Genomic DNA, 13,989 nt, shown 5'->3' on the forward strand with positions numbered 1-13,989 from the left:
AAAATCAACAATTGGAGATTACAGGACTAGGAATATTTCAAGGTCCAAGCCTCAAACACTATGATTTTAATTTTAAGTGCTCTGTTATATTTCTTTTACTCCATATTATAGTCTAGAAGAGATGCCTCAGTGAAAACATATACTTAAATTTATAAAGATCAGAAATATACTTAAATCATTTTGAGAGACAGCCACAATATATACTTGCCCTGAAACATTGAAGAATAAGCCTCAATGTATCAGGGCAAGTATACACTGTGGCTGTCTCTCAAAGAATAAGCCTCGGTGTATTGAAGTAAGTATAAATTGCTATAGATTTAACTTCATCAATAATAATGAACCACTGAGGACAGGCGCACTGGTTCACAGCTGTAATCCAGCCTTCTGAGAGGCCGAGGTGGGAGTTTCACTTGAAGCCAGGAGTTCAAGACCAGCCTGGATAACAGGCCAAGGTGGGAGTTTCACTTGAGGCCAGGAGTTCAAGACCAGCCTGACAACATGGTGAAACCCCGTCTCTACTAAAAATACAACAAATTAACTGGGTGTGGTGGCACACACCTGTAATCCCAGCTACTGGGGAGGGAGAGACGGACATTGCAGTGAGCCAAGGTCATGCCACTACACTCAAACCTGGGCAACAGAGTGAGACTCTGTCTCAACAACACAACAGTAATAAACCACCAATTATGTACTTACCTTTTTTCTTTTCTTTTATTTTTTTTTTTTGAGATGGAGTCTCACTCTCACCCAGGCTGGAGGGCAGTGGCGCAAACTCGGCTCACTGCAACCTCCACCTCCTGAATTCAAGCAATTCTCTGTCTCAGCCTCTCTAGCAGCTGAGATTACAGGCACCTGCCACCATGCCCAGCTAGTTTTTGTATTTTTAGTAGAGATGGGGTTTCGCCACCTTGGCCAGACTGGTCTTGAACTCCTGACCTCGTGATCCACCTGCCTCGGCCTCCCAAAGTGCTGGGATTACAGACATGAGCCACCATGCTCAGCCCCTGTATACTTATTATTAAACTCATTTTAAAGACAAGGAAACTGAGATAATGAGAGACTAAGTAGCTTGCCAAAGACACATATTCTATAAGTCTCAGTAGTCAGAACTGGAACTCCAATCTCTGACTCCAGTTTTGGGTATGACTCAAATAGAAAGATTGTGTTTGAATTTTAATTACCACTTGCTCTTTTACAAATGAGTGGCAAATTGTTTAAATTTTAGAAGCTGCACAGGGTAAAATGTTTTCCTATTTGCTCTATAAAATAGCACCTTTTAAAACATAATCATAAATATTGGTAGTTTTTCCTCTATAAAAAGAGTCAAGACGCCTATTAGTATGGTCACTTAATTTTCTCAAAAAGCTAATAAAATTACATATGTAGAATTTCGAAAGGACAAATACTTACAAATGTCCTCTTTTTCTCTTAAGAAGAACACGAATATCTTCTGTGATTTCAATCTGCAGCGAGACAGCATTTATGAGTACAGTGACATGAGAAAAGTGCCCCTTCAAAAGAAAGACTGAGTGCTTGTTCACATTATCTTTGCACCTCAGCTCATGATATTGCCAGGTACTAAAGGAAAAGCAAGAAATGACTAGAGATGAATGTCTGATTAGAATTAGTGCTATTAGGATCTCAGAAAGTAACTGAACGAGACTCTGAGTGACAGTCTATGGAAAAATGGCAAGAAACAACAGCCATGTTCTTAACAGTTTTATTTGTATCTCTAACTCCCCCATGGTCAGGACCAAAGCCAAGGTCAGACACAGAAACAATGTCTGACCACAGCAAACTAGTCAGTCACACAAGACAGACATCTCCATACTCAGATGACTGTAGGCTTCTATTTTCCCATCAAAACAAAAAATGAGTAAGTTCCTTGAAACAACGCAAGGTTGCTTCCCAAATACAAATATGACACTGGGCTAAGTAGAAAGCTAAATATATTTCAATCTTCCTTCAATTTGTAAACACATCATTTTTGTGACATTTTTCAAGATATACAACAAAAGGGCCAGGGAATGGTGGCTCACACCTGTAACCTCAGCACCCTGGGAAACCATGGCTGGAGGATCCCTTTAGTACAGGTGTTCAAGACCAGTCTGGGAAAAATGGCAAAACCCCGTCTCTACTAAAAATACAAAAACTTAGCTGAGCATGGTGGTACATGCCTGTAGTTCCAACTACTCAGGAAGCTGAGGTGGGAGGATCACCTGAGCGTGGGCTGTCAAGGCTGCAGTGAGCCAAGACTGCAGCACTTCACTCCAGCCTGTGCATCTGGAGTGAGACTGTCTCAAAAAAAAAAAGAAGAAGAAGGAAGAAAAAGGAAAAAGATATATACACCAGAAATGTTTGAGGCCTTGACCTATTTTGGACAATGCAGGAGAAAACTAGTCGCCATCTGAATACTTGGAATGGTAAAATAAGGCCCTTCAGTAATTAGATATTGCTTTCTACAGAGCTGAGGCCTCCAGGGCATGATGCTATATTCTGAAGAACTGAAGCTTTATTCCATCCAGTAGTTTTCACTACTACTTGCATATGATTATGTTATGAGAATAACCCTTAAAGTTTTTTTTTTAGTCTAGACACCCCCATGGAAATCATATAAACAAACATCCATGTAACTATAATCATCACACTAAGTAGCTGGTGTCAATTCAGGCAGTTAATTTTCTCCTTGCTACCATTAGAGGGATGGAGGAAAGAATGATTTCTGCCCAAGCCTATTACTAACAAAGGCTAGTTACTAACAGTGAAATACTTTCAACTTTATGTTAATATCCACAATCTACTTTTGTTGAGGGGGTACCAGGGACAGTATCAGTGTATGTCTTAACACAAATAGTTAAGACTACTTATAAACAGAAGTTAAGCTATTTCATATGTTCTTACTTCCCTTCCAGAAGGTTAACATTTGCTATTAACATGAAGTTGGGGGTGGGGGCAACACTTGCATATAGATACTAAAATAAGATCCAAAGAACTCACAGGAGAATGTTGGGGAAGTAAAACTTCATACTTCTATACAAAAATGTACACATTTCTCCCACAGATAATTCCAATAACTTAAAAATTACCAAAAAAAAGCTCCTTCTATAAAATCATCTAAAGATCTAAAGGCAGTAGTTGCAGGGGAGAGGGGAAAAGGAGAGGGGAAAATACAAAACTATCCACTAGTTTGCTTAATTTGCAAAATAACTCCATAAATAAAAATTTGCAAAGGATAGTCGACTCTTGACCCTTGGTACAAGAGGATAATTGAGTGTCAGGGAATTCTCTAAGCTGGATCAGAGCCCCAGCTTACACCTTCTACTCATCTCCAGTCTCATAGCCCCAAATTGGCTGAATAGGAGAAACAACTCTCAGAGGTTTTCTAATGAGAAGGAAGTAATTTTTCTCAATGCCTATCACTTAAAAGCCATTTATTTCCTCACCAAAAAACAATGAAAGTAGCAGCTACCCAGCAAAGAAAAGGAAACCAAAATACATTTTGTAACCTAGCCTAATTTAGTTCTATACAACAGAAAAACGGATCCCGCAATCTCCTCTCTCCTAGTCTCCTCCTACGAAATAGCACCTTCCTCTTAAAGTCACTCTACTAAAATAAATTGAAGAAATAATTTAATATGAAAAACTAAGCAGATTACCACCATGCAGGTTGCATTTCAGATGATCAGAAATTGGGATGATTTAAATAAACTTGTAACACAAACTTTAGACTTTTCACTTCAGATATATGCAAGGTTTTTGTAATATAAGAAAGTTGGAAAGTCTTAGCCTAGCAAATTTTTAACAGACTGAAGCATATAATATTGTTTGTTTCAACCTAACAATAACCTGGCAGCATTAGAGAGAGAGAGAGAGAGACAGACAGAGACAGAGAGAGACAGACAGACAGAGACAGAGAGAGAGAGAGAGAGAGAATACAGCATCAAAGGTATATCACCTTACAATTAGAAAAGAAGGCAGGACTGAGAAAGCCCAACTCACCAAATGCCAGTGAGCAAAATACAGTCCATGCAGCTAACAGGAGAGTAAAAGTGATATAAAAAAAGTAAAAACTGATACAAATACAAGTTAGTGTTGTTCAATTTCAGACAACCTTTGTATTTGGAGACAGACTTAAAAACAAATCATTAATGTGCTTGGCTCTAGCCCACTCTGCAAATAAGTTGGTCTGTTAACCAGTATTTTGAAAACATAAAAATAAAGCAAATAAGCAATGCTTATTTGTTTATTTGATACCGCTCCCAGTCCAGTTTTTTTTTATAGATAGTATGATTCAGTTTTTGTTTAAAAATGGTATGTGTTGGCTAGGCACGGTGGCTCATGCCTATCATCCCAAATGTAAAGTCAATACTAAACTTGTGATAGCATCTGTTGGAAATGTTTCAAGTATGAAGAATCGTCATCCTGTACTTAATGTCTCAAACATCTATCTTAATAAGTTTAAAACAGAATGTTTCAGAAAACAGTGGAAAAATATTAAGAAAGCTTTTGGCAGGTGCAGCGGCCCAAGCCTGTTATCCCAGTACTTTTGGAGGCTGAGGTGGGCCGATCACCTGAGGTCAGGAGTTCGAGACCAGTGTTGGCAACATGGCAAAGCCCCGTCTGTATGAAAAATACAAAAATTAGCTAGGTGTGGTGGTGCATGCCTATAACCCAGCTACTGGGGAAGCTGGAGCAGGAGAATCGCTTGAACCCGGGAGTTGAGATTGCGCCACTGCACCCCCAGCCTGGGTGACAGAGTGAGATTCAGTCTCAAAAAAAAAAAAAAAAAAAAAAAAAAGAACAAAAGAAAGAAATTAAAAATATTATGAGAGCTTTTAGCACTTAATGTTTAAATCTAAAAGTAAATTCTGGACAAGTCCTTTTCAAAACAATTCCCTAAGCAATGGTCCTCGATAGGTCTTATTTTAGACAAGTATACATAAATCACATATTGGTAAGTAGCAGATTAAAACTGCCATACTAAAATACAGTTCAGTGTTTAGAAATCTTATCAAGAAATAACACAGGTTAAAAACAGTATGTATGACTGCATTCTACATATGTACATATATTTGAGTGTTACATATTCATAGAAAAATTAGCAAAATGTACTTCAAATATTAACACTAGCTATTGCTAGGTGGTAGAATTACAGATGAATGTTACATGCTTTAATATTTGCATATATTTTGGGTTTTTTGAGCTGATTCAGTGTCTTTCAAATTTCTCAAAAGTAAAAAAGGTATACTTAAAATTGATTTTAAAAATCCTAAAGGAACAAGAAAATTACTCATTAAAATCAGGACTACAAAACTGTCATAAGCCAGTCAAACTACTGGAAGGTATTGCTCACATGCTCAGCTATGGGAGAATCTTTTATTTTCCCCTTAAGAATATACGTGAATGTTTGTAGTACAGGAGGACTAAATGGTCATAAGATTATGAGTCACTTGATTCATAAATATTAAAACATATTAAATAAACGTTATACCCTAAGTACAACTACCCAAAATCTAGTCCGTGCAATGTAAAGAATGGACTAGATATATGTTGCTTCATGGAAAAGTTAACTTTTTTTAAAAAGTTTTTTAAAAATATTCAAACATTGCAAAATACATTAAATGAAGTAAAAGTGTCGTTTTTCTCCAGCCACCTAGAAATAACAGCTTTTATGTTTGATAGGTAACTTTGAAGCCTTTTTTCTAAGCATATTCTAATACACACATACAATTATTATTTTGTTGAGATGGAGTCTCACTCTGTCACCCAGGCTAGAGTGCAGTGGCACAATCTCAGCTCACTGAAACTTTCGCTTCCCAGGTTCAAGCAATTCTCCTGCCTCAGCCTCATGAGTAGCTGGAATTACAGGCGTGCACCACCATGCCCAGCTAATTTTTGTATTTTGAGTAGAGACAGTGTTTCACCATATTGGACAGGCTGGTCTCGAACTCCACCCACCTCAGCCTCCCAAAATGCTGGGATTACAGACATGAGCCACCGTGCCTAGCCAACACATACAATTTTTAAACAAAAACTGAATCATACTATCTATACATGGCGCAACTTGCTTTAAGAAAAAAAAAAAAAAAATGGGCTGGGCGTGGTATCAAATAAACAAATAAGCATTCTTTATTTGCTTTATTTTTATCTTATTTAAAAATAAGATACTTCATGGAAAAGTTAACATTTTTTAAAAGTTTTTAAAAAATATTCAAACATCACAAAATACATTAATTTTTTTAAAGGCTTCAAAGTTACCTAACAAACATAGCAGCTGTTATTTCTAGGTGGCTGGATAAAAAGGACACTTACACTTCATTTCATATATTTTATAATGGTTAAATACTTTTTAAAAACGTTTTTAAAAAGTTAACTTTTCCATGAAGTATCTTATTTTTAAATAAGATAAAAATAAAGCAAATAAGCAATGCTTATTTATACTAGACCCACTCTCTTCATCTAAACTCAGACAGAGCCTAGTTTGTATGCCAATCTTAGCTAATACCTCTATTATCATTCATTTTGTTACATAAATCTCCCCCATGATTAGTTTAGAGAGATATATACTGATGTAGATCTATGAAGTGCCTAATGAACTGCAAGCATACAAATTTCACTCCTTACAAAGTTGTAGACTCTCAGAACCAAAATAGGCTTTAAAGTGAAGATAATGAGGTTGTCTCTAAAAAAGAAACTCTTCTCGTGGGCAAACCTGGAGAAGACTATGCTAAGTGAAGTAAGCTAAACACAGAAGGACAAATACGACATGATACCATTTATAAGAGGAATCTAAAATAGTCAAACTCACAGAAGCAGAGAGCAGAATGGTGGTAACCAGGAGCTGGTTAGAGGGAGAAATAGGATGGTATTAGTCAAATGATACAAAGTTTCAGTTATGAAACATGAAAAAGTCCCAGAGACCTACTGTACAGTATAATGCCAATAGTTAACAGCATTGTATATTTTAAAATTTGCTAATATGGTAAATCTATGTTAAGTGTTTTTATCACATATACACACAAATAACAATAAATAAAAGGGCAGCAGGAAACTTTTAGATGTGATGGATGAGTTTATGACAGATTGTGGTGATGATTTTCTCCAAACTCACTGAATTGTATACATTCTATCTTTATAGCTTTTTACATGTCAATCATACCACAATAAAATGGTTTTTAAAAATGAGGGATGGGCATTAATTATTGTCTATTTTTGGTGCCAACAGTTTTCAAAGGCAACTTTTTAATTATATAGGTGTAATCATTCTCCAGGGAAAAATGATACAAATAAGAGTGTGCATACAGAGGTTTCCAAATGAATCCATCCCTCTCTCTTTGGAAAGTCTCTGCAGTGTACATTTCTTAGGATAGTTTTGCTTAAGTAAGTTTAGCTTGTTCTACTACCAGTGACAGAGGGCAGGGTAAAAGACACACAGAATTAGTGAAATACCTACTAAAATAAGAAATGGAAGATGCTCAAAGATAAACATTGCCTGGTTTGACATTTTGTCTGTGTGGTTTATTCTGCCCATTTGCTTCCTTTACCTGAAGCTTAATTGAAATCTCCAATTTCTGAGCCACACTTTTTATCTCAGCTTTCAAATTCAGTTTAAATATGTACCTTTTGGGAAATTGTTGCTATTTATTTTTTTAAACCACAAACCCACCCCAGCTTCATATTTCATGACAAATAGAAGCTATTAAAACACAGGAGGGATTTTCAATATCTGATGCAAGGAAAGCTTTTTCAAATGCCAGAAAATTCCATTCGCTTTTTATGTTTGTTTGTTTGTTTGTTTGTTTTGAGACAGAGTTTCACTCTTGTTGCCCAGGCTGGAGTGCAGTGGCGCAATCTTGGCTCACTGAAACCTCTGCCTGCTGGGTTCAAGTGATTCTTCTGCCTCAGCCTCCCAAGTAGCTGGGATTACAGGCATGGGCCACCACGCCAGGCTAATTCTGTCTTTTTAGTAGAGACGGGGTTTCTCCATATTGGTCATGCTGGTCTCGGACTCCTGATCTCAGGTGATTTGCCTGCCTCAGCCTCCCAAAGTGCTGGAATTACAGGCATGAGCCACCGTGCCCAGCCCCATTTACTTTTTAACAATAATGTTTAAATCTTGACTTTTGAATAGGGGTAAATACTAGCTTAAAATAACTTATTATAAAACAAATAAACTATAGAGTGAAGTAATAAGTTGACATTAAAATTTATTCTCCTACTCTTTACCTTCCTCACAGGAGTATTGTAAGAATTTTTAAAAATTGAACACAACAAAAACTGTAAGATAATTTTAAAAAGAAAGAAACAGTTCCCCCCATTCCATGACTAAGAAGCTAAAATAGGGTCTGCTTTCTAGAACATTAAGAAAGCACCCTATGGGCTTCCCACTATACTAAAATTAGGAAATTCTTTCTAATAAGTTATAATTATCACTTTACTCTTAAGACCATCTTGAGACTAGACAAAAGATTAATGTGAGAATATGAGAAAAAAAACAAGAAGGTACACCATTCCTATTCTTTCAGTTACCTAGGATTAAATTAGCAGCAGTATCAACAGAGAAGGTACATTCTCTTTATGAGTTCTCAATATATCAATTGCACTTAAATAAGAATTTTTCAAAGTCATAAAAATCAACAGATCATACTTTTTGAGGTCCACACCTGAGAAACAGCTTGATTATTGTGAAACAACTACCGGGAAAAAAACTTTCGACACGTGAAAATTGCTGTCACATTGGTAATTCTTGACTCAGAATTAAAAATCTTATGATTCTGATTTTTAAATATTTTGGAAACTAGATTACATAACAGGAAACACTGACCTTACCACATCTCTCCTTCCAAGTTTAGTCAAGAAGTGTGTTGATACATGGATTAATCTGAATTTACAGGCCATTCGTTAAAATACTAGAGACCTGAACAATACTTGAAGAAAGTGTTTGTTACCATAAGCGATCTTATCAGAAAGTACTCCTGTGTAACAGTCAAGACTTTCCACGAAATCTGTGCAATTTTTCCCAGAAGGCGTGTTTTGTTTTTGTTTTTAAAAATGACACATAATTCTCACACACAGAGAAATGCTTAACATAATGAGCAAAAAAGTACACGTGGAATAATAATTTTAGGGAAAAAATTAGCACTTTCCTCTACATTAGAGACTGATAAAATACTTGAGAAAGGAAAAAATGTATTTTTAGAAACATAGACTCTGAGTGTTAAAATATGGTCTGTTTAGACAATTCTCAAAGTACCAGCTGGGGTTACCAGTTCTTTGCATTACTACTACTTATAGTATCACTCCTTACTTTCATTTCTGCCATGAATAACTTTTATTTACTAAAACAAAGAGCAATGCACTGGGAGTCCATAAAAACTAGTGCCAATTAAGAATAAAGAAATTACTTCGGCTGAAAGTATACAAAAAGGCACTTTACTGTTGACAGAAGTAGAAAATAGTACATGCTAAATAGAAAACAACTTGGCGATATGTGACAACAGGCCTTAAGCTATACTTCCTGCACTTGTAATATCACTTTCTATTTCTGAGAATTTCCTAAAAGAGCAGTTCCCAAACTTTTAGGCACCAGGGACCAGAGGTAGAACTCAGGCAGAAATGCTCACTTGTCGCTCACCTCCTGCTATGCAGCCCAGCTCTGGTCCACGGACCCATAGGGGTCTGTGGCCTCAGGGTTGGGGTCCCCTGTCCTCAAGAAAATCATTATAGATTCACACAAAAAATAGAGGACAATCATCATAGTGGTACAGATAACAGAAAAAAAAAAATAGGAACGACTTCAAATTCCCAATAGGAGATTGGTAAAATAATGTATCCATGTGGTCAATTACTATGTGCCATCAAATGCAGCACTGCCAGGGTATTTAAAAATATGAGAAAATGTTTAAGACATATGAAGTGAAATTGACTTAAGATGAAACTTCAAGCACTCAAGATCGACTTCCTCAAATTTATGTAGGCTATAAACCAAAATGTTAATCTCTAGGTTATAGAATTACAGGTGTTTTTTTTTAATTGAGACAGGGTATTGCTCTGTCACCCAGGATGAAATGCAGTGGTGCACTCTCAGCTTACTGCAGCCTCGAGCTGCTGGGCTCAAGCAATCCTCCCACTTCAGCCTCCTGAGTAGCTTGGACTACAGGCATGCACCACCATACCAGGCTAATTTTTTGTATTTTTTGGTAGAGACAGGGTTTTGCCATATTGCCCAGGCTAGTCTCCAACTCCTGGGCTCAAGTGGTCCATCTGCCTCAGCTTCCCAAAGTGCTAGAATTACAGGCATGCACTGCGCCCACCTAGAGGTGATTTTTTGTTTTATCCTTATAATTTCTTTACATTTTCTAAAACTTCTATAGTGAATGTTACTTTTACCATTTAATTAATAAAGTAGAAAATATAGCACCAGCCTTTCAATTAATTATAATATGTGTCTATGTGTATGTTGATTATAACAATGAATACGGTCCAAAAGGTATTTAGCCCTACTCAAGTGGCAAAGTAATACTATAAAAGGAACTAAAAGTTGGCTTTACCTACACTAAGCAAGTAGGTTAGTTAGACATCTATGTTTTTAAATTAACTCCTCAAAGCAAAATAAACTCCTCTTTTGCTCATGTAACATAATCTATAAGCTAAATAAAATGAGGTTTTTTTTTCTTTTTTCTGTAACTACCATTGTTAACTGTTTCCTAAAGCTAAGCACCCTTGTGGTCCCCTATGTTAAAACGTGACCAACAAAATTTGACTAGTACATACTAACTCTCCCTAATGTGAAAATCCAAAATCTGAAATGCTCCAAAACATGAAACTTTGTGAGCACCCCAACATGATACACAAAGGACATTCTCATTGGAATATTTCAGATTTTTGGATTAGGGATGCTCAACCAGTTCGTATATAATGCAAATATTCCAAAACCTGAAAAATTCAAAAATCCAAACACTTCTGACCCCAGGCATTTTGGATAAGGGATACTCAACCTGTAGTAGCACGTAAACAGGCAATATCAAAAAGCCAATCATGAGGGGTTCTGCACAGATGAAAGTATAAATAATTTATTTAAAGCTAAGAATTCTACTTATCCTATTAAAACAAATGGGAACTCAAATGCCAGATTATATCTGCATGAGACTGAATAGGTACCATGCCATAATTGCAACCTTCTGCCCCATAATGAAAATGTTTTTCAACTGACCAGCATCAATCCCTTACAGGAAATGAAGCCTGTCCCAGGAGAAGGTAACTCAAGCAAAAGGAACCAAATGAATACTATTCCTTTGATGTCTGTGATTAGTAAACTCAGAGGGCTACTTTCCACATGGGTGAGGGCCTGTGAAAGGAGGGGATTTCTGAAGTGAACTTTCCATCAGTACTCCCTTCTTTACAACCTGGTTCTGGGACCAAATACTCAAACTTCAGAGGATATCATCTTACCTGTCGAGCTTCAGAAATTCCAGTCAACTGTGCTATCACATTACAAATGTGTACTAGCTGACTTCAAAAAGAAGTAGGAGGCAGAAAAGGCTGAATCATTTCTTTCTCTCAAAGTTTTTATTTCAAAATGTTTCCAGCAGTGGTAAAGTATCATTAAGTAATTTCACTTCCAGTAAGGCCCACACATTTACAAATGTGTCCTGGAATAACCCCAACAGGGTCTAGCAGCATGGAGTTCACAATGTTAAAAAGTATAAAAAGAATACAGTTGCTATGCATACAACTCCAGTATAATAATACGGTAGAATATTTACTCAAAAATGAACATTTTTACTCCAAAGTAAAGGGAAATCTCTCTGTCATTGATGGTTCACTAAACTGGGTTGGGCCAGTACTTCTGAAGCTAAACTCACAAACTTGACCCCTGGATAAATTGGTTAAAATGAAGGCAAGGACAGGCACGATGGCTCAGGCCTGTAATCCCAGCACTTTGGGAGGCTGAGGCAGGCGGATCACCTGAGGTCAGGAGTTTGAGACCAGCCTGGCCAACATGGGGAAATCCCATCTCTACTAAAAATACAAAATTAGCCAGGCATGGTGGTACATGCCTGTAATCCCAGCTACTCAAGAGGCTGAGGCAGGAGAATCGCTTAGGAGGCAGAGGTTGCGGTGAGCTAAGATTGCGCCATTGCATTCCAACCTGGGCAACAAGAGCGAAATTCCATCTCAATAAATAAATAAATAAAATAAAGGCAAACACATTTCCCAGATTTCCAAGGACCGTCCTGTGGTTGTCCCAGCATTAACTATCAAACCACTCTTTCTTTTGCAAAAATATCCTAATGATGACCCTAGTTATATCCTAACTCTCGTCGCACAGAGAACCAGGCAAGAATGTATGGGTATATTAGCACATACCAGCCTTCACTACTGGAAAAACACTTCCATGTAGAAACTCCTGTTTGAATCCAGTCATATAAGATGGGATAGTAAACGAAAGCACCAGCTGCACACCATTAATCACACACATACAAGACTCTTTATTCCAAGAATTTCAATATTAAGTTACTGCAATCTCAGTTTATGTGCAACATTTATAATGCAATTTCTAGAATCGAGATTAATACCTTAACTGATGACTTCAAACTGAAGTCATTTTCTCATCTTACAAAAAACACAATTGTATCTTAAACACATATAGGATAAATCAGATGCAATGTAAGAAACTATCTCCATGTATAGGTATTCATCTTGTGATTTTAAAAGATTATAGACCTGTATAACAAGTTATGTTCACCCTTTAACTACTTTATTTAAATTTTTTTTTTCTTTTTAGAGATGGGGTCTTGCCTTGTTACCCAGGCTGGAGTACAGTGGCACAATTATAGCTCACTGTTGCCTTGAACTTCTGGGCTCAGGGGATCCTCCTGACTTAGCCTACTATAACTAGGACTTAAGAACTCACCACTAGCCAGGCACAATGGCTCAAGTCTGTAATTCCAGCACTTTGGGAGGCCAAGGCAGGTGGATCACGAGGTCAGGAGATCGAGACCATCCTGGCCAATATGGTGAAACCCCGTCTCTACTAAAAATACAAAATAATTAGCTGGGCATGGTGGCACACACCTGTAGTCCCAGCTACTTGGGAGGCTGAGGCAGGAGAACTGCTTGAACCCAGGAGGTGGAGACTACAGTGAGCCGAGATCGCGCCACTGCACTACAGCCTCGGCGACAGTGCAAGACTCCGTCTCAAAAAAATAAAAATAAAAAGCTAAAAAAAAAAAAACTCACCACTGCACCCAGCTAATTTATTTTTTATTTTGTAGAGTAAGCATCTCACTATTTTAATCAGGCTGTATCAAACTTCTGGGCTCAAGTGATCCTCTGGCCTTGGTTGCCCAGAGGGTTGGGATTACAGGCATGAGCCACTGCACTCAGCCTAACTAACTTTAAAAATCAGATAAAAGGATATTGCCAAATTAACTTTAACAATCAAACCAAAAACCCTAGCCTTGCTGGGAATACATATTTTACACTAACTTTATTTTTGTAACAAAATATGTAACCAGTTATAATTTTCCGTCTATGATTTTCTGGAAAATATGTGTCAGCAACCTCAGAGTTGCATATCAAATGAAGCATTTCATTTCTAACCAAGAATAAAAGACTAAAGCAAACCTGTGTTTCTACACTAATCCAGATCCTATAAGCTCCAGCTCTTTTTATGGTAGATAGTACTAGACACAGACTATTCCATTTACTAAGGAAGACCATGCCCCAGCTGAGAGACAATCTAGTATGCTAGTTAGGAACCAATATGCTACAGCCAGACAACCTGGGTTCAATTCCTGGCTGTGCCACTTACTAGAGATCGATGACCTAGGGCAAAATATTTAACATCTTTTCCTCATTTGCCACAACCATAAAAATGGAGTGGATAATACTATTACTTACATTTCCACACATACAATTTCAATATCACTGTATATTGGAATTAAAAGAGTTGATCTTATAGTTCTAGCCATTATGAACTTCAAC

At 37.1% G+C, this 13,989-nt stretch overlaps 1 protein-coding gene across 19 annotated transcripts in view; it reads right to left on the reverse strand.

Annotated features, from left to right (window-relative positions):
• ACSL4 (acyl-CoA synthetase long chain family member 4) overlaps window positions 1-13,989 on the reverse strand; it is an 87,827-nt gene that overhangs the window by 50,051 nt on the left and 23,787 nt on the right. For 7 of the 19 annotated variants that reach the window (XM_035289505.3, XM_035289503.3, XM_078362127.1 and 4 more), the window contains exon 2: window positions 1,411-1,463. The exons of 6 other annotated variants lie outside the window; for them this stretch is intronic. The gene's annotated coding sequence lies outside the window, so the exon portion shown is untranslated. Of the gene's footprint in view, window positions 1-1,410; window positions 1,464-6,808; window positions 6,842-13,989 lie in introns of all 19 variants that reach the window. 6 more of the 19 variants (XM_078362137.1, XM_078362134.1, XM_078362131.1 and 3 more) reach the window with 2 other exon arrangements.

This window comes from Callithrix jacchus, chromosome X, assembly GCF_049354715.1.
Source record: "Callithrix jacchus isolate 240 chromosome X, calJac240_pri, whole genome shotgun sequence".
NCBI classification, from domain to species: Eukaryota; Metazoa; Chordata; class Mammalia; order Primates; family Cebidae; genus Callithrix; species Callithrix jacchus.